This window comes from Sciurus carolinensis, chromosome 6 (genome assembly GCF_902686445.1).
Source record: "Sciurus carolinensis chromosome 6, mSciCar1.2, whole genome shotgun sequence".
NCBI classification, from domain to species: Eukaryota; Metazoa; Chordata; class Mammalia; order Rodentia; family Sciuridae; genus Sciurus; species Sciurus carolinensis.
Genome location: NC_062218.1, coordinates 144,064,470 through 144,085,757, shown reverse-complemented (window position 1 = coordinate 144,085,757; position 21,288 = coordinate 144,064,470). Strand labels below are relative to the sequence as shown.

Sequence of the window (21,288 nt, the reverse complement as noted above, 5' to 3'; positions counted from 1 at the left end):
AGTTGATGAATGCAATTTGTAGTTCTAGGAGTTTTTAATTTTTTTTTTAAGACTTGGGAGTTTCTATATAAAAAATTATTTTACATGCAAATATAAAGAGTTACTTGTTCCTTTGTGATCCATATGACTTTCATTTTCTTTTCTTGCCTTATTGGGTGGAACTTGCAACTCTGCCTTGAATAAGGGTAGTGAGAGTAGACAGCCTCATCTCCTTCCCAATTTTAAGGGAAAACATTCATGATTTCTCCTCAGTATGATGCTAGCTGTAGGGTTTTTTCCTATATGCCCTTTCTCAATTAAGGAAGTTCTATTTTAATTTTTCTGAGAGTTTTATTTGTGAATGGGTTTCAAATTTTATCAGTTTTTTTCTGAATTAATTGATATGATCATATGATTTTTCTTCTTTGGCCTGTTACTGAGGAGGACTAGACTGATGATTATTGAATGTTGAATCAGCTTTACATCCCCAGAATAAGCCCCTTTAGTCATGGTGTAGAATTTCTGTATTTATTGCTGAATTCTATTTCCCAATATTTAAATCTATTTTAATGAGGGATATTAGTGTGTAGTTTTCTTTTTTGTATTGTCTTCTTCTTCTTTTTACTTATTTTTTGGGACCAAGGTTCTACCACCTTTAATGATGAATCGAGAAAGTGTTCTTTCTTATTTTCTGCAAGAGCTCATGTAGAATTGGTGTTGGTTTATCTTTAAATGTCTGGTAAAATTCTGTATTGAATCTCCCTAGTCCTGAATATTTCTTTTTTGGAAAAAACTTTTAAAAATTATTAATTCACTATCTTAACAGTTATAGGACAATTTATTTTTTTCTTTTCTTTTCTTTTTTTTTTTTTAATTTGGTACTTAGGATTGAACCCAGGGTCACTTTGCCACTGAGCCATATCCTCAACCATTTTTACTTTTTATTTTGAGACAAGGTCTTGCTAAGTTGCTGAGGCTGTCCTTGAATTTGCCATCCTCCTGCCTCAGCCTCCTGAGCACCTGGGATGACAGGCCTGCACCACTGAACACAGTTTAAAGGACTATTTAAATCATCTGTTTCATATTGGATGAGTTGTAATAGTTTGCCATTTTTGAGGAATTGAACCATTTCACCTAAATTGTCAAAATGATTTGTAAAGTGGTTCTTTTAGTATTCTTTTGATATCTGTAGGAATTGTAGTGATATTCTTGTCTCATTTGTAATATTGATAATATGCATCTTTTCTGTCTGTCTTGCTGGAAGTTTGTTAATTTCCTTGACATTTTCAAAGAACCAGTTCCTTGTTTCATTATCCCCCTAGTGTTTTTCTGTTTTCAGGTTCATTGATTTATGCTCTCATCTTGATTACATTCTTTCATCTATTGTCTTAGGTTTCTTTTGCTTTCTTTTGGATTTCTTTTGCTCATTTTTAAAAATATCCTTTAGGTAGGAGACTAGATTACTGATTTGAAATTTTTCCTTTTTTGTATACACAGCGTGCAATAAACTTCACTTTTCACAATTTTAAGACGTGTTTCATTGAAATGATTTTCATTCAAATCACTGTGTTTTCCAAATGTCCTGGAAACTTTCCTTTTGATCAGTAGGTAAAAGTATGCTGCTCAGACTCCAAGTGTTTGGAGGGTTTTGTGTTATCCTTCTGTTACTGAGTCATCGTCTGATTCCATTGTGGTCTCACACTGCACTTTCAGCCCTTTGGGATGATTTGAGGCTATTTTATGGCCCAAAATGTGTTCCATCTGAGCCCATGTTCTGTTGTCACTGAAGAGAAGTTCTGCTGCTAAGAAATTATATAACTGTCAAGTGAATCTGTTGGCTGGTTGTGTTGCTGAACTCTCCTGTCCAGCTGGTTAAATGATTGAGAAAGGGATGTTGAAGTCTCTAACTCTAACTGTGGTTTTTTTGATTTCTGTCATTTTGGGCAGTTTTTGCTTCACAGATTTTACAGCTGTGTTGTTTGGTGCATACACGTTCAAAATTGCCATGTGTATTTGAGGGTTGAACATTTTTATTCACATCAGTGTCCTTTTCCATCTCTGGTACTATTCTTTGCTCTGAAGTCTATTTTATCTGATATTAATATAGCCATTCACGTTTTTGTTTTTTTGATTTTTTGGGACCAGAGTTTGAACCCAGGGGAGGTAACCACTGAGCCATATCCCAGCTGTTTTTCCATTTTATTTAAGGTAGGATCTTACAAGTTCTTAGGGCCTTGCTAACTTGATGAAGCTGGCTTTGAGCTTATGATCCTCCTACTTTGAACTCCTGAGTGGCTGGGATTAGAGGCATGTGCCACCGTGCCTGGCCACTTCCTGGTTTTTAAAAATTTGTTTAGTGTTTGGTAGTGTTACTGTCTTTTTATTTTTATTTTTAACCTGCTTTAATTTTTATATTTGTCTTTTAAAAAATTCACTCTGACAATCCGTTCCTTATGTGATGTATACAGACCATTTCTATTAAATATAATAATTGTTATGTTAGGATTTAAAGTGTGCAATTTTATTTCGCTTTGTTTTGTATCTGTTTTTTTTTTTTTCTGCCTTCCTGTAATTATTTGATTTTTTTGAAATGTGTTGTATCTATGAGTTCTGTAGTGTTTCAAAGTATATATTTTTGTAGAACTTTTCTGTTGGTTTCTTTGTTTTCCATGTATGTAACTTAGTCTACTGGTATTGTTATTGTATCATTTTGAGTAAAATATAGAAACCTAACCTCCCTTTACTTTCCCTCATTTATAATATATTATCTCAAATATTTCCTCCATTACATTAAGAATTTCATTAGTCATTACTGTAATTTACTTCAACCATAAAAATTGTAAAGAAAACTTAAGAGCCTATCATTTACAGAAAGTGGACCAAAGCGAAGGATAATTTGTTAAGTTAAATAAGTCCAACACAGAGAAGTCCTGTATGTTCTCTCTCACATGTGGAGGCTAAAAATGTTGACCCAAGGATGACTAGAGGCTGGGGAAGGAGGAAAGTGGGAAAAAGGAGGCTGGATTTGATCAGTGCATGCCACATGTGTGATTAGAAAAGCCCCAATAATTGTAATAAAAATGTCAATAAAAATAATTTAAAGTATTTTTAGTTAAGAATTTTTTAAATTTGAAAGAGAGAAAACATGAGAATAGAAACCTGTTTTACTTACCCATATTATTGCTCATCAACATATTTTAAAAAACATTTTCATTATTTGTTGACACACCTTCATTTATTGATCTGTGTGTGATGCTGAGAATGGAATCCAGTGCCTCACCCGTGCTAGGTGAGCCTCTGCCCCTGAGCCACCACCCAGCCAGCTCTCCTCATGTCTGATGTTCCAGGATCCCTTCCTTTATCATTCCTTTCTCATGCTGAGAACATACAGGGCCGTCCTTTTTGGTTGGGACTGCTGTCAAGAAATTCTCTCAGTTTCTCTTCCCCTGAGAAGGTCTTCATTTCCCTGTCATTTGCCAGCTGTAAGGTTTTTCCTTTTTTTTTTTTTTTTCATTGATCTTTTATCATTCAAAATGTTGTACCACTTCCTTTGGCCTCTGTTGTGTCAGATGAGAAGCTCTAATTGGTGTGTCCCTATAAATAAGGCAAGATTTCTTTAAATGGGTGTGAAATAATCTTTTGGTTTCTTCTGCAATTTTTTTTTTTTTTTTTTTTTTTTTTTGCTGGGGGGGTAAGGTTTTTGGAGATTGAACCAAAGGGCTCTTAACCACACTGAGTCACATCTCCAAACCTTTTTATTTTTTATTTAGAGACAGGGTCCCCTAGGTTGCTTACAGCCACCCTAAGTAGCTGAGACTGACTGAGAATCTGTCATCCTCCAGCCTCAGCCTCCCAAGCTGCTGAGATTACAGGTGTATGCCACAGTGATGGGGCCTCTCCTGCAATCTTGAGGTCTCCACGGCTTTTTTTGTTTGTTTGTTTGTTTGACTGTTTGAAAAATAATATCATTATTATAGGATACACTAAATTGCTTATCATAAAGTGCACATTGAGGGTACCATATGGGGCAAAGATGGGAAAGGGCATGGTATGTAGGAAAAAGACACAGGGCTTTAATTATAATAAAGTCTGATGGTTTTGGTTTTTTGTTTGTTTGTTTTACAGTTCACACATTGAAAAAGAGGCTATTTATTTTTGTCCCTTTATATACTATTTTATTCTTTTAAGCTAGGACATTAAAATTTTATTCTGAAATTATCTCTGGCTACAACAATAAAAATTAGCAAATATTCACTAAACAGTCTTACTCCTGTCAACAGCTGTACGGTACATACAGTATCACAGAACTGGCCACTAGGATTCAAGTCCACTAGATCATATTTCATGTGCAGCGGCAGCAGCAGCAGCTCACAGACAATTTGACATACATATACAGACAGTCTACGTTCAACCATTTTCACGTATTTTTGGTACACACGGTGGCAGCACATTACAGTCACGTGTCCAAGATGTTGCCTGATAAGAACCCAAGCACTGCCTAGACATAAGTGCAGCAGTTAAGCTGAGTAAAATTCCAAATAGCATTACATGTGTCCATAGCAGAGAGATGTCCAAGCCCCTGGGCAACAGAGTGCACAAGTACTTGTTGTTTCCTGCTACCACGGCTTTATGTTCAGCAATACTAAAACTTTACCCACCAAGTCAGATGTTTAAGAAGTCTTCTCCTTACCAGAATTATTCTTAGTGGAAAAAATTACAAGTTGAATGCTCTCTTTAAAATAATTCACACTTGTATTTCAAGATTCCAGTATGGCCCAATGATGCCTAAATGTTTTCTGACATTCTGATGGAGACATTTAATATGACTCCAAACCACCCATGAAGCTTCAAAGTGGCTGAGATGCCTTGTACCATATTGTAAAAATCCCTGGCCATCCTTACTAGAGCCCTGCACATATAAAAGGGATGCACTCTGGCTCATACCAAATTCCCTGGGATTAATCACACTATAAAGTTAAATGGTCTGAGGTAAATTTTTACAAATAAAGGTGATTTTTTATCTAGTGTTAGCATAACAAAAAAAATTCTTTAAAAAATCAGTCTGATGTTAAAATACAACAAATGACATCTTTAACCCCTTAAACACAGGAATTCCCTGTGTAAGGAGCCAATAGGTATCTTGTTCAACACCCCATGATGATTCATGCCTTATGGTTTCTATGAAGGCCTGTAACTAGACAGCTAAGACAGATGTATCTTTGCAGATGTGGGTTGCACCCTGACTGTCCGAGATAGATGACTGGATCTGTTTCATCTATAAAATATCAAGTTTTTATAACTTATATTCTTTTTCCTTTTTTACTTATATCCCATTTCTATCCTATTTACCAATATCTAAAAAAGGATATAAATAAAAATTTATATATCATTTTGTCTAAAATAGGAAAATAGGATATAAAATAGGAAAATAGGATATAAAATAGAATATATCCTATTTTAGACAAAATGATGTATAAGTTTTTACTTATGTCCTATTTTAGTTACAGGTAAATAGGATATATGTATAAATTTATATAAATTTATTTTACTTATATCCTATTTTAGACAAAATGATGAAACCCAGAAAAATAACAGGAATGCACTAGTTATAAAAATTTGATATTTTATAAACGAAACAGATCCAATCATCTGTCCCTTCTCTCACATTCCAAACAATGAGGCTTACTGAGCTCTACTCTTGGAATGAACTTAAATAAATTTTTGCTTGGTTCTAGTGAAATACATTTTCAATGGTTGATAGTCCAGGTGGAAAAAGTACATAAAATGATTTATAATTCAAAACATTTCATACAAAAGGAATGTTTTTAACAAAACCCACACAATATCAAGAGAAAATGCATTGAATTTAAAAACTTCTGAAGCAATTATTTCTTAAGACCACTGTAGAAAATACCAAAAAGTTTGGAACTGTCATAAAGTAAAAATTTATTCAGATGAGGCTAAGGGGTAAAAAACTATCAAATGTATTTAAATCATTTAAAGTCAAATAAGATATAAGTAAGATATAAAGTAAGATATAAGATATAAGTAAGATATAAAGTCAAATAAGATATAAGTAAAATGCACTTAAACTTATTTAAAAAATAAGTTTAAGTGCATTTTCTTTGTGCAATTTAATTTATATGTAGAACTGTCAAATAAGATATGAGATAATAATTTCTGTCAAATAAGATATAAAAACTATCATATATAATAATAAATAATGACAAAACTGTAAAATAAGATATAAGATATAATAATATATAAACCAAATAACTAAACTATATAATTAAAATATTATATAATAACTAAACTATACACTTTAAAAATAACTTTAAGTGCATTTTCTTTGTTCAATTTAATTGACATGTAAAAACTGACAATTAGAATGCAATTAATAGAGATTTACAAGCTTTTTGGTCATTATGTAAATATTAAAAAGCTAAGTAAATTGCCAATTGAAAAATAAAAGCTTATGTACATACTGCAAATACACAAATGGTCAAAGACTTGCTATAAAATTGTAAGGGAAAAAACATACCCACACCCAACAAAGACCATTATATAATTGCATTAGAACTTTGTGATGTTTATGTTAATAAGTTAAGAGTTTTTGAACTGCTTGAGTTGTGTTCTACTTTTTTTTTCAGTTTGGTACCCTTTTTTTTTAATTTATTTTTATTGTAAACAAAAGGGATACATCTTGTTTCTCTGTACATGAAGTAGAGGCATAACATTTGTGTAATCATACATTTACCTAGGGTAATAGTTTTTAATTAATTCTGTTATTTTTTCCTCCCCCCCAACCCCTCTTTTCCCTCTATAGAGTCCCTCCTTCCTCCATTCTTGGCCCCCTCCCACTCCCCCTTATGAGTCAACATCTGCTTATCAGTGAGATCATTCGTCCTTTGGTTTTTTGAGATTGGCTTATCTCACTTAGCATGATATTCTCCAATTTCATCCATTTGCCTGCAAATGCCATAATTTTATCATTCTTTATGGCTGAGTAATATTCCATTGTGTGGTGTGTGTGTGTGTGTGTGTGTGTGTGTGTGTGTGTATATATATACAGTTTCTTTATCCATTCATCAATCAAAGGGCACCTTGGTTGGTTCCACAATCTGGCTAACGTGAATTGAGCAGTTATGAACACTGATGTGGCTGTATCTCTGTAGTATGCTGATTTTAAGTCCTTTGGGTATAGCCTAAGGAGTGGGATAGCTGGGTCAAATGGTGGTTCGGTTCCAAGCTTTCTGAGGAATCTCCACACTGCTTTCCAGAGTGTTTGCACTAATTTGCAGCCCCACCAGCAATGTATGAGCATACCTTTTTCCCCACATCCTCGCCAACACCTGTTGTTGCTTGAATTCTTGATAATCGCCATTCTAATTGGGGTGAAATGGAATCTTCGGATAGTTTTGATGCATTTCTCTTATTACTAAAGATGTTGAACATTTTTTCATATATCTGTTGATTGCTTGTACATCTTCTTCTGTGAAGTGTCTGTTCATTTCCTTAGCCCATTTGTTGATTGGATTATTTGTAGTCTTGGTGTAGAGTTTTTTGAGTTCTTTATAGATTCTGGAAATTAGTGCTCTATCTGAAGTATGAGTGGCAAAGATATTCTCCCACTCTGTAGGCTCTCTCTTCACATTGCTGATAGTTACCTTTGCTGAGAGAAAGCTTTTTAGTTTGAATCTATCCCAGTTATTGATTCTTGCTTTTATTTCTTGTGCTATGGGAGTCCTGTTAAGGAAGTCTGATCCTAAGATGACATGTTGAAGATTTGAACCTACTTTTTCTTCTATAAGATGCAAGGTCTCTGGTCTGATTCCAAGGTCCTTGATCCATTGTGAGTTTATTTTTGTGCGGGGTGAGAGATAGGGGTTTAATTTCATTCTGTTGCATATGGTTTTCCAGTTTTCCCAGCACCATTTTTTGAAGAGGCTATCTTTTCTCCTTTGCATATTTTGACACCTTTGTCTAGTATGACAAAATTGTATTTATTTGGGTTTGTGTCCATGTCCTCTATTCTGTACCATTGATCTACTCGTCTATTTTGTTGCCAATACCATGCCATTTTTGTTACTATTGCTTTGTAGTAGAGTTGAAGTTCTGGTATTGCGATACCCCCTTCTTCACTCTTCCTGCTAAGGATTGCTTTAGCTATTCTGGGTTTCTTATTCTTCCAGATGAATTTCATGATTTCTTGCTCTATTTCTGTAAGGTACATCATTGGGATTTTAATTGGAATTGCATTGAATCTGTATAGCACTTTTGGTAGTATGGCCATTTTGACAATATTAATTCTGCCTATCCAAGAACATGGGAGATCTTTCTATCTTCTAAGGTTTTCTTTAATTTCTTTCTTTAGTTTTCTGTAGTTCTCATTGTAGAGGTCTTTCACCTCTTTTGTTAGATTGATTCCCAAGTATTTTATTTTTTTCAAAGCTATTGTGAATGGGATAGTTCTCCTAACTTCTCTTTCTGGAGATTCATCACTTATGTATAAAAATGCATTAGATTCATGAGCACTGATCTTATATCCTGCTACTTTACTGAATTCACTTATGAGTTCTAAAGTTTTCTGGTGGAATTTCCAGGTTCCTCTAAATATATAATCATGTCATCAGCAAATAGGGATAGTTTGAGTTCTTCTTTTCCTATTCATATCCCTTTAATTTCCTTGGTCTGTCTAATTGCTCTGGCTAGAGTTTCGAGGACAATGTTGAATAGAAGTGGTGAAAGAGGGCATCCCTGCCTTTTGCCAGTTTTTAGTGGGAATGCTTTCAGGTTTTCACCATTTAGAAAATGGATAGATGGCCTTTACAATGTAAAGGAATGTTCCACTCTCCCTATTTTTTCTAGCGTTTTGAGCATGAAGGGATGCTTTATTTTATCAAATGCTTTTTCTGCATCTATCGCAATAATCATGTGATTCTTGACTTTAAGTCTATTGATATGGTGAATTACATTTATTGATTTCCAAATGTTGAACCAACCTTGTATTCCTGGGATAAAACCCACTTGATCATGGTGCACTATCTTTTTCATATATTTTTGTATGCGATTTTCTAAGATTTTGTTGAGAATTTTTGCATCCATGTTCATTAAGGATATTGGTCTGAAATTTTCTTTCCTCAATGTGTCTCTATCTGGTTTAGATATCAGGGTGATATTGGCTTCATAGAACGAGTTTGGGAGGGTTCCCTCCTCTTCTATTTCATGAAATACTTTGAGAGGTATTGGAATGAGCTCTTCTTTAAAGATTTTGTAGAACTCAGTTGAGAACCCATCTGGTCCCGGACTTTTCTTTGCTAGTAGGCTTTTGATGACTTCTTCTATTTCATTACTTGAAATTGATCTTTTTTAAATTGTTTAAGTCCTCCTGGTTCAGTTTAGGTAATTCATATGTCTCTAGAAACCTGTTGATGTATTTGAGATTTTCTATTTTGTTGGAGTACATATTTTCAAAATAGCTTCTAATTATGTTTTGTATTTTACTCGTGTCTTTTGTGATATTTCCTTGTTCATTCTGAATTTTAGTAACTTGAGTTTTCTCTCTCCTTCTTTTTGTTAGTGTGACAATTATCAATTTTGTTTATTTTTTCAAAGAACCAACTATTTATTTTGTTAATTTTTCCAATTGTTTCGTTTGTTTCAATTTTGTTGATTTCGGCTCTGATTTTAACTATTTCCTGTCTTCTACTACTTCTGGTGTTGCTCTGTTCTTCTTTTTCTAGGGCTTTGAGCTACAGTGTTAGGTCATTTATTTGTTGATTTTTCTTCTTTTATTCAATGCACTCCATGAAATAAATTTTCCTCTAAGTACTGCTTGCATAATCTCCCAGAGATTTTGATATGATGTTTCTTTGTTCTCGTTTACCTCTAAGAATTTTTTAATTTCCTTCCTGATGTCTTCTGTTATCCATTCTTCATACAATAGCGTATTATTTAATCTCCAGGTGTTGGAGTAGTTTCTGTTTTTTACTCTGTCATTTATTTCTAATTTCAATCCATTATGATCTGATAGAATACAAAGTAGTGTCTCTATCTTCTTGTATTTGCTAACAGTAGCTTTGTGGCATAAAATATGCTCTATTTTAGAGAAAGATCCATGTGCTGCTGAGAAGAAAGTGTACTTGCTCTTTGTTGGATGGTATATTCTATATATGCCCGTTAAGTCTAAATTATTAATTGTGTTATTGAGATCTATGCTTTCTTTGTTCAATTTTTGTCTGGAGGATCTGTCCAGTGGTGAGAGAGGCCTGTTAAAATCACCTAGTATTATTGTGTTGTGGTCTATTTGATTTCTGAAATTGAGAAGGATTTGTTTCACATATATGGATGAGCCACTGTTTGGGGCATAGATATTTATGATTGTATATCTTGCTGATTTATGCTTCCCTTAAGCAGTATGAAATGTCCTTCTTTATCCCTTCTGACTAACTTTGGCTTGAAGTCCACATCATCTGACATGAGGATGGATACTCCAGTTTTTTTGCTGTGTCCATGTGCCTGGTATGTTTCTTCCCATCCTTTCACCTTTAGTCTATGGGTATCTCTTTCTATGAGATGAATCTCTGAGACATCAAATTGTTGGATCTTTCTTTTTAATCCAATCTGCCCAGTCTGTCTTTTGATTGATGAGTTCAGGCCATTAACATTCAGGGTTATTATTGATATATGATTTGGATTCCCGGTCATTGGCTCTTTTTTTTTTTTTTTTTTTTTTTTTGACATGACTTGGTTTCTCCTTTATTTGGCTGTTCCTTTAGGGTAGTTCCTCCCTTTGCTGATTTACACTGTTGTTTTTCATCTCTTCCTCATGGAATATTTTGCTGAGAATGTTCTGTAGTGTCGGCATTCTTTTTGTAAATTTTTCAGCTTTTGTTTATCATGGAAGGATTTTATTTCATCGTCAAATCTGAAGGTAAGTTTTGCTGGGTGTAAGATTCTTGGTTGGCATCTGTTTTCTTTCAGGACTTGGTAAATGTTGTTCCAGGCCCTTCTAGCTTTTAGGGTCTGGATTGAAAAAAATCTGCTGATATCCGTATTGGTTTCCCCCTGAATGTAATTTGATTTTTTTCTCTCACAGCCTTTAATATTCTGTCTTTATTTTGTATGTTAGGTATTTTCATTATAATGTGTCTTGGTGTGTGTCTATTGTAATTTTGTATATTTGGAGTCCTATAAGCCTCTTGTACTTGGTTTTCCATTTTGTTCTTCAGATTTGGGAAATTTTCTGATATTATTTCATTGAATAGATTGTTCATTCCTTTGGTTTGTTTCTCTGTGCCTTCCTCAATCCCAATAATTCTTAAATTTGGCCTTTTCATGATATCCCATAATTCTTGTAGATTCTGTTTATGATTTCTTACCATCTTCTCTGTTTGGTCAACTTTGTTTTCAAGGTTAAATATTTTCTCTTCTAAGTCTGAGGTTCTGTCTTCCAGGTGTTCTATCCTATTGGTTATGCTTTCTATGGAGTTCTTAATTTGGTTTATTGTTTCCTTCATTTCAAGGATTTCTGTCTTGTTTTTTTTCAGTATCTCTAACTCTTTATTGAAATGATCTTTTGCTTCCCGCATTTGCTCTTTTAACTGTCAGTTGGTGCAATCATTTAATTCCTGCATTTGCTCTTTCATCTCCTCATTTGCTTCCCTGATCGTTTTAATTATGTACATTCTGAACTCCCTTTCTGACATTTCTTCTGCCATGCTGTCATTGGATTTTATTGCTCTCGCATCTAGGTTTGTTTGGGACATTTTCTTCCCTTGTTTTCTCATATTGCTCAGGTATCTACCCCTCTAGTAGTGAAACTCTGAGATATTGCAGATTTTCTCTATTGACTAATATTGTCTCTGTAGATTTCCAATAACTCACCTCCTAGCCTTCAGTAGCATGAAGTCTTGGAGGATCTTGATAATGTGGTGCTCCACTAGGAAGCTGCCCCTCTAGGGTGCTGGCCTTCAGCTGGGGTACATTCCCTGTCAGTGGGCAGAGACACCTCCACTTGTTGACTGATGGTCAGCCAAAGGGGTCTAGACTGCAGACTCAGGCATGTCTGATTTGGCCCTGTGTCTCTGGTTCTACTGCCCTGGTGGGAAAGCCTTGCCCAGCAGGGAAGACTCACCGGTGGGGAGGTTTTGCTGGGCAGCTCTCCTCCATGAAGTTCCCTTCAGTCCAGAACTGCCACCTGGACTTGGAAGTCCTCCTCTGCGATGTTCCCAGGGGTCCCAACCTACTGCCTGGGGTGGGGAGCCTGGTCCTGTGAGGGACTCCCTGACTGAGTGGCCCTCCTTGGCTACGTTCCTGGGGACCGGAGCTACTGCCTGGACCTCAGACCCTCACTCTGTGTCGAATACTCTCACTGTGTGGCCCTCCTCTGCAATGCTCCTGGTTGACTGGGTTTTAGGCTCCAGCAGGGGAGTCTCACTGGGCCACTCTACTCCACGAAGTTCCCTGCATTTTGGGATTACTGCCCCATCCAGGGAGCCCGCCTAGTGGGAGAGACTCACCTAGTGGGTCTGAGTTGGTCCCGAGTCTCTCAATACCTCCTCTTCTTGACTGCTGGGTCTTGTCAAAGGTCCTCCACTCTCCTGTAGGTGTCTCAGGAAGGGAACCGCCCTTCCAATGATGATGGCCACACCCTCAGGAATAATTCAAAATGCATGCACCAGCCTCCAAAGAAGCTGGGGGGCCCCAGAGAGGGTGTGCTGAGTCAGCACAGAGGCAATTACAGTGTCCCTCAGCAGTAGGGGGCAGGCAGGCAGGCTCAGCGATGGCACCCAACCTTGGTATGGGGGTCAGGCAGGCTGGCTCACCCTCTGGCTAGCTCCTCGATGCAGGCGGGCTGGCTCTTCTGCTGGCTTGCTCCTCGATGGCGACCGACCTCAGAATGGTGGTCAAGTGGGGTCGCTCAGTGATGGCGTCTGACTTTAGCCTGGTGGTTGGATGGGTTGGGTGCCCACCAGCTAGCTCTGTGATGCCGGTGGCCTGACTCACCTGCCAGCTCGCTTCGCAACTGAGACCGACCAGTGATGGTGCCCGACCTTGGTCATGTTTTGCTTTTTTATTGTAAAAATTCACTTGCATCAATGGAATATCCACACTGCAAATTTGTTGAGGACTACATCACACATTAGGGATGCATTTAAATGCACCATTTCATGGGGAAAATCACTTGAAACGTTAAAATAGTGATACTTATTTCATGCACAGCTTCAAAACCACAGAAGTTAAAGATGATTCCATCGAGGCACAAATGGGGCCCAATCACAACACTACCATGCAATGTGACTGGCAAATAGGACACAAGGACAAACAGCAAGACATACACTTTGGCAATCCTATACAAAAGCGGTCCTACTAAACATTCTTTCAAAAAACAAACACAATAGCAGAAAGCAGAAGAACAAAAAGAAAAACTGAGTTTTGACAACCCCACACAAATTGTGGGACGTCATCGTGAAGGGCTGCCCACAGCTGCGCTGGTTTAGCACGTTGGACTCACGTCAGGCAGGCCGCGCTCCTCTGAGTTCTCTGGAGGCTGCCCTCCTGGCTGCAAAGGACCAGCTGAGGTGCTGTCCACGTCGGGAGCTGATTTCTCCACCGGACTCTGGGGAGTGGGAGCTGTGCCGGGAGGTGCCGCTGCTGAGCGAAGCTGGCCTCTCCTCCGTCCCCTGACATTGCTGGTGGGGTTCGTCGTTTATAAAGTGGTGTCCAGTGCTGGGGCTGCAGCATTCTGGGTGCTCTGGCAGGAGTGAGAGGGTTGGAATGGGAGGACTGTCCCTCTGAGGCCTCTCCTGTTGACCTGGCTGGCTCTGTGTGGGGCTCCTTGGGTGGTGTGGCACTGCTGGAATGCTCACCACTGACGCTGACGCTCATTGTCACCTTGTCCTGGAGTGCACTAGGCACAATCACTGCAGTCTTGGCACTCAAGTTTTGTTCAGATTGTTTTCCCCAAGTTTTTGGTAGAATCTCCTGATCAAAGTCATTAATTTGGAACAAACAAATTAATGTTTTAATTGGAGAACGGAAGGCACTTGGTGGACACTTCAGCAATGTGGTAGCGGTATCTTTTCCATTAAGTCCTTCAAAGGTAGGATTCTTGCAGAATTAACCCACATTTCAGCTCTTTCTCTCACCAGGAAGGCTGGTAAGAAGTAACCTATCTCCAGGCAAACTGACAGGTCTACTCTTGGTCCTTGGTGTTTGCCTCTGCATATTGTTTGTTGCTCTATCAGATCACAAAAGAAGTGGCTTACTGGTTTTACAAATGTCGTCCTCCTTTTGGGGTGATGATTCAAGTTCTTTGTGATCAATGAGACATGCATCTTGCTGGTGTTCTGATTCCTCAAATGATGTAGTTGATTCAAAATTTTTGCTTTCACTATCTGCAGTGTGGATATCTTCCTTTGAAGAAAAACATGGTTACTTTCTGCAGTGTTCTGAGTCTTTCTTCTGATGATATCAGAGGCTTTGAAGGACAGCTGTGATCACCCTGAGATGGAAGAGCACCTGCACTCCCCATAGCCACCTGAGGCTGTGGGGACCCATGGAAGATCTTCTCTGAGTAAGTAATGAGGAACTCCACCAACTGTGCCTGATTGGACTATTCAGCAAGGAAGGAGATGGTGACAGGAGCGGTCGTGGGCCGTGGCCTGATGAGACTGGGTCCGAATATCACTCCCAAGTTTTTGGAGTCCATCCTGTTTTCTTCTGCATGATCTGCTACCCGCTTAAGATGTACAATGAGGTACTGAAAACTGTTAAAATTTGACATTGGCAATTGTCTTAGAAGGTCCTTGCTTTTGAGAACAATTTGGTTTATTGCTATAGACATATTTGGATGTTTTTTATCCCCAGGGTCTTCCTTTTTGACTGCTTGTTCTTTACTAACATGTTGGATCTGTTTGGCAAGGTCTATAAAGTCCTCATACAAACAGAATACAAGAAATGGCTCTGGGAGCTGTTGAAGGTATAGTTTTAAGACCTCACAGATGTCATGTGAAGTAAATGCTGAAATTTCCACCAAGTGCCTTCCATTCTCCAAAGCTCGACACAGCTTTTCAGTTCTTGCTTTGTTTCCGCTCACACAACAGATCCCCTGGACACACAAGGCTCTCTTCTCAATCTCTGAGGCACAGATCTTGAGTATGAAAGGAATGCCATCAGGCTCCTTTTGGGTCACTTGTGTGAATTCTGCTCCAAATAGGTGTATTTTTCCCAGAAGTTTCTGGTGGCCACAGATAATGACTAAGTTGTCCAGACATTTTTTATGACAAACAAGGAGTCACTCTCCACATTCGACACCTTGGAACACTACAATGCCTTCACAATCTCTGCATTTTATGGGGAATCTCAATTGTCAGAACTTGTGAGTGACAGGTGCTTTCGGCATCAGTGTTTTCTTAACTGTTCCACAGGAAGTGGGTCCCACTTGTGAAGGGGAAGGTGGCTCTCTTGTACCCAAATCACCCACAGGAGACATGGTTCCACTGGATGGAGTTTGTGGATGCTGTGGATGGAAGTGGCCTGGACTTCAAGATTCTGAATCTACATATTGAGATTCACTGCTCCCTCCAGGTCTCTCAGAGTCACTGACCTTCCCAAATGTCCCTGATCTTACAAAAGGAGAACCTGTTAGGTCTGCTTTGATAGACCATCTGTCCTCTTCAATTTTACCACAACTCTCAGGAAGGGGCACAACATCCTCTGAAGAGTCAGCAGGGCCACATCCAGATGTCTGGGAACTGCTCGCTAATGGTTTCCTTCCACTCCCGTCAACTTCTTCTTCTCCTGTTGAACTTGTAGCCTTCACACATTCACCGTACTTGTGGCCTGGATCATAGAGTTTGGCATTGTCAGAGAGAGACTGGAAGCTGTTTGCAAGGAGGGCAGCCTGCAGGTGCTGCATCTGGAAGTGGTTAACTGTTATGCTTTCAGGGTGCGATCACACTGCAAAACAAGGGTCCTGAGTCGTGTTAAATTTCTCTCTTGGTATTTTCATGAGCATTCGTCTTTCTTCAACCTTTGTTACACACACTTTGTAGAGCTCATTGGCTGCTTCTACTTTGTGAAGGGCTTGCTCTTCCAACCTGCGCTTTCTTGCTAGGTGCTTGTGGAGATGTTTTGTTAATCCACCACTTGAGCCCCGATGTTTCTCCTCTGCATGAAACATGGACGATTTTCCTTTTTCATATTCATGTTGACACTGTGAGCATAATGATTTTGCCTTTTCGAGAGCATTTTCTTTTGCTCTTGTTTCCAAAATTCCTTTATTTCTTTCCTTTGTTTTTCCATTTCATTTTCCTCCCCAGTAGAGGCTCTGGAAATTTGTTGGCTTGGAGAGCTGCAATTCTTTCTTCTAAAAGGTGACTGTTCTGTGTGTCGTTGAGGAGAGCCCTGGTGAACAGAGACTGCAGGGCCATCCAGCCCAATGTTTGCTCCAGTCGCCTCTGTCAACTTTCTGATATTTCTGGTGGACTCCAATTGCAAGTGAAGCTTTTTCTCCACCCATGACACTATGTTCTTTGTATATATTGCCAAGGTTTTGGCATAGGTCAAGGCCAATTCCACAGTCAGTGTTTCTTCCCAGCACCTGGTCTTATTCCATAGTAGAAAAATTTCCTTTAATATTGGATGACTGGACTGAACCTTGCAAAAAATGTTTCTCACAGACATTTTCCTGCGAAAGGACAGTTTGTCAGGATATTCCCAAAGGAGACCAAGTTTGTAAAGATAATCCTGAATACTCAGGGAGGCGATGAAGGTGGGTGGCTAAGGAAAGGGAAAGAGGCTGCAGGGCGGGTGGGGACCTACATGAGGAGACGAGTCCATCCTCTGGTCTCGCCCTGCAGCTCCCTCAGCGTCACCCCACTCTGGTTGCGCAGCGAGCTTAGCAAATTCCCCACCGAGTCCACTTGCAACTTCCCATTGATAGGATGGGAACTCCAGAGTACTGCGCCCCACCCACTGCCACCTTTGTTCTGAGCCACAGTGTGGCCTCCTCGCCCCTGGATGGCACCTGGCCTGAGGTCTGCTCTGCAGTCCTGAGCCCCTCCTGAGTTCTGGCCACCAGCGCCACCTGGCGCTCTGGGCCCCACCGTCCTCCGCAGCTTCTTGCCGCTGTACAGTCCTGTCTTTCACCTGACTTGACCTTCTAGTCAGCATTTCTTTTCGTTCTTTCAGTCTCGCTCTTTCTAAACTCTCTCTAAACGCTCTTTCTAAAGTCTCTCTCCTTCTGAAACTCCAATAAAGTCAAGTTTCCTCTTTGCGTACCTCGGGTGCCAAATGTTTCCTCGTTTTTGCTCAGTACATTTTCTCTCTAAGGTTCCAGGGGAGTCAGTTCTATTCATCGTCCTCAATTCAAGCCTCTCCCATGTGGTCACTCCAGCATTGAGGCCACCCACCATGCTTTCCTTTCCGTTGTTGCACTTTTCAATTGTGATTTCCCCTTGGTATGTGTTTATGGCTCCTACTTACTCGCGCCTGCTTTCTCTTCTTTGGAATGAACACATGGAGCGGCACCTATGGAAGGAACAGAGGGTCATATTTCAATCCATGTGGACAGTGCGCACTGATCAAAGCAGGGTGATTAGCATTCCCTCTCCTCATTATTTCTTTATGTTTGGAGCCTCTGAGCCCCTCTGCTATTTCTTTGTAAAAGATAGAATGGGTTCTTGTGAGCTACTGTCACCCTACTGGGCTGGAGATCACTAGAATGTCATCCTTCTCTCTGTTCTGGTTCCCATTATCCAGCCTTCTCCTAGCATAACTGTCCACTCTCTTTCCCAGCCTCTGGTAATTACTAGTTTCCTTTTACATTGACTTTTTAATTTTATTCATTTATTTATTTAGCTTCCACATGTGAACAAAGAAAATACAGTATGCAGTAGATTCTGTATTTGTCTTTTTGTATTTGGTTTATTTCACTTTACATAGTGTCCACCAGTTTTAAGAATTTTGCTGAAAATATCAAATTTCCTTCCCTGTTATGGTTAAATAATATTTCATTCAATGACTATGTATGTATATACATGTATGTTTACACATATGTAATAAACATATACATGTATCTGCATACATACATATGAACAATGAGGTGAATTCTGTATGTTGTCTATTGTTTTGAGTGTGGAAACAGAGAAGGGACTACAAGTATCTCTTTGATATACTGATTTCATTTCCTCTGGGTACATACCCAGAAGTGGGAGAGCAGGCTCCTATGCTTGATCTTTTTGTAGCCTTTGGAAAACTCTCCAAGACTGGCTGTATTAATTGACATTCCTATAAACCCTGGGTTTCCTTTTTTCAAATTCTCACCATTATTTGTTATGTTTTTCCTTTTCTGATAATTGCCATTTTAAGTGAGGTAACATGATGACTCACTTTGGTTTTGATTTGCATTTCCTGGGTGGCTAAAGATGTTGAACATTTTTCATGTACTTGTTGGTCATTGTTGTTTCTTCCTTTGAAAGTATCTTTTCAGATCATTGGCCAGTTTTCTAATTGGACTTTTTGTTTGTGTTTAGAGTTTTTTTGTTTGTTTGTTTGCATTTTGGTACCAGGATTAATGTCAGAGGCGGTTAACCACCGAGTCACATCTTCAGCGCTTTCTGTATTTTCTTTAGAGATGGGTCTCACTGAGTTGTTTGGGCCTCAGTAAGTTACTGAGCTGGCTTTGAACTACGGTCCTCCTGCCTCAGCCTCCCAAGCCTCTGGGATTATAGGCATGTGTCACTGTGCCTGGCTGTGTTTAGGTTTTTTGAGTTCCTTCTATTTTCTGGATATTGATCCTTTGTCAAATGAATAGTTTGCAGAGATTTCCTCCTGCTCTGCAGGGGGTCTGTTTCCACTGTTGATTGCTTTCTTTGCTTCACAGAAGTTTCTTCGCTTTATTCAGTCCCATTTTTAAATTTTTGCTTTTGTTGTATGTGCCTTTAAAGGTCTTATCAAAAAACCATTGTCTATACCAATATCTTGCAATGTTTCTTCTATGTTTTCTTCTAGTGGTTTCATAGTTTCCATTCTTATATCTATTTTAAATTTATTTTTATGTAACATGAAAGAAATAAGGATCAGGGTTTAATCTTCTCTATGTACATGTCCAATTTTTCTAGCACCATTCCTGAAAAGACTGTCATTTCTCCCAAGTGTGGTTTTGGACACTTTGTTGACAATCAGTTAGCCATAGATGCATTGAATTATTTCTGGAATCTCTATTTTGTTTTATTGGTCTTTGTGTGAGCATGTTAGGCCAGTACCTTGCAGTCTTGGTTACTACAGCTCTGTCATATGTCTTGAGACCAGAAATAGTGATGCCTCCAACTTTATTCTTTTTTTTTACTTAAGATTATCTATTCTTCCATTTTTTTTTTTTCCTATCCATATAAATGTCAGAACTCTGATTTCCACCACCTTCTGCTGGACACTAGACACATTGCCTGTTTCTATGTGTTGATGGGTGAGGCAGAATATCAAGGTATCACTCAGCCCTACTGAGACTTTTAGCCCTAGTAGGAAAGAGGCTACTCCATGTTGGCCTGCTCAAAAGTCTAGGGTGAAGGTTTGAACAGATTTTGGGTCAAGAAAGAATGACTAGAAGAGTTTGGGAAACAATCTTTTGCTGCTAGTGAATGGATGAGCTGATGTGATTTCCAAAGCTGTGTTGGGCCTTATGTAGCTACATCTTCCAGTCATTTTCTTTCCAGAAATTTAATAGGATAATCATAAATAATCAAATATTTAGGGATGAGAATATTTTTAAGGTATTAGTTACATACTTATTTTTAGGTATGATTTACTATTTTAGCTAATACACAAATACATTCTCTTCATAAAACATTCAAGCAATACAGAGACAGAGGAAGTTTTAAAAAATCTTTTGCTGTCCAAACACCTGCCTACCCCTTGCCTAAACTTTGGTTCCAAGCACCCATATTCTTCTGCATGTGTGGACAGACACATGATTGTCGTCATCAACGTTTCTGGGCTTGTTCTTTTCATGTAACAGTGCATTTAGTTATTTTCCTGTCCGTGTATATAGGGTTACTGCATTTTCTGTCAGCAAACATGTTAATTTATCTTTGGATTTTACATAATGAGAGATTTCAAGCATTTTAATGGATGTAGGTAATGATCATCATGGTTCTTACCACTAAAGAGAGATGAGCAGGCATCATGTGACCTCTGTTGGAAATTCACATTCCACAATATGCCAAAAGACCGAATGTGAATCTGATCAAGCCTGTAGATCAGGATCAGTTTACAGGAAATACAGGGAGAAGAGGAGCATGTTAATCAGCTCTGTGGGGGTGAAATCCAGACTATGGAAATCAGTGTGTGATGCCACTTGATCTTTTAGCATAAATTGAAAGAAGAGGGCGAGAGAGAGTGAGAGAGGGAGAGAAGAAACTATGGACTAACAATCTTAAAAACCTGTTGTAAACATCAACTAAAATAGATTAAAGACTTCAATATAAGACCTGAAACTGAAAACTGTCCCAGATAGGGGTCCAGGGACAATTCCCAGAAGGAAAAGGGGGTCTCAACTCAGCCCTGGCAGGTTATGACTTACCAGGGAATTTCAGGATCTGGTAAAAAAGGCACAAACCAAGATTTATTTAGGAGAGTAAGAAGATTTATCCAGGGAGGAAAGTGATAGAGCCTGATACACACCGAAAGGGAGATGTATGGGTGCTGGAGAGTAAGACACCTTTTGGGGTCTCAGGCCATTTATTTTTCCTTTTGCAAACACATTGGTTTTTTTTAAATATTTTTCATTTTCACACACTGCATTTTGATTCATTGTACACAAACGGGGTACATCTTTTCGTTTCTGTGGTTGTGCACGATGTAGATTCACACCATTCGCGTGATCGTACATGTATGTAGGGTCATGATGCCTGTCCCAGTTCACTCTCTTCCCCTCCCCCACCCCTCCCTCCCCATTTGATCCCACATGTTTTGACAAATTTGTGTCTTCATTTTTCTTCATTTCAGAATACTTTCTCATCTCCCTTTACTTTTATTTTTGACCTGGGAACTCTTTAGTGGTGTTATATATTATTTCCCTACAGTTAGAAATTTTCTGGAGACCTGTTACTGGTTTCTAATTTAATTATATTGAATGTTGATTCTTTTAAATTCAATAATGCATATTTAGTAACACAAATAAGGTCTGATTTGTACCCTATATACCCTAGGAGAGAAAAATATGCATTCTCCTTGAGTGGAATATTCTATAAATGTATTGTTTACAATTTCCATTTTTTTTTAATTTCTGTCTGCTTATTTCTCTCA

The 21,288-nt window shown here is 38.5% G+C and overlaps 1 pseudogene; it reads right to left on the bottom strand.

The window, feature by feature from the left end:
* Positions 1 to 13,477: 13,477 nt before the first annotated feature.
* Positions 13,478 to 17,342, bottom strand: LOC124986445 (rho GTPase-activating protein 29-like; annotated as a pseudogene).
* Positions 17,343 to 21,288: the final 3,946 nt, after the last annotated feature.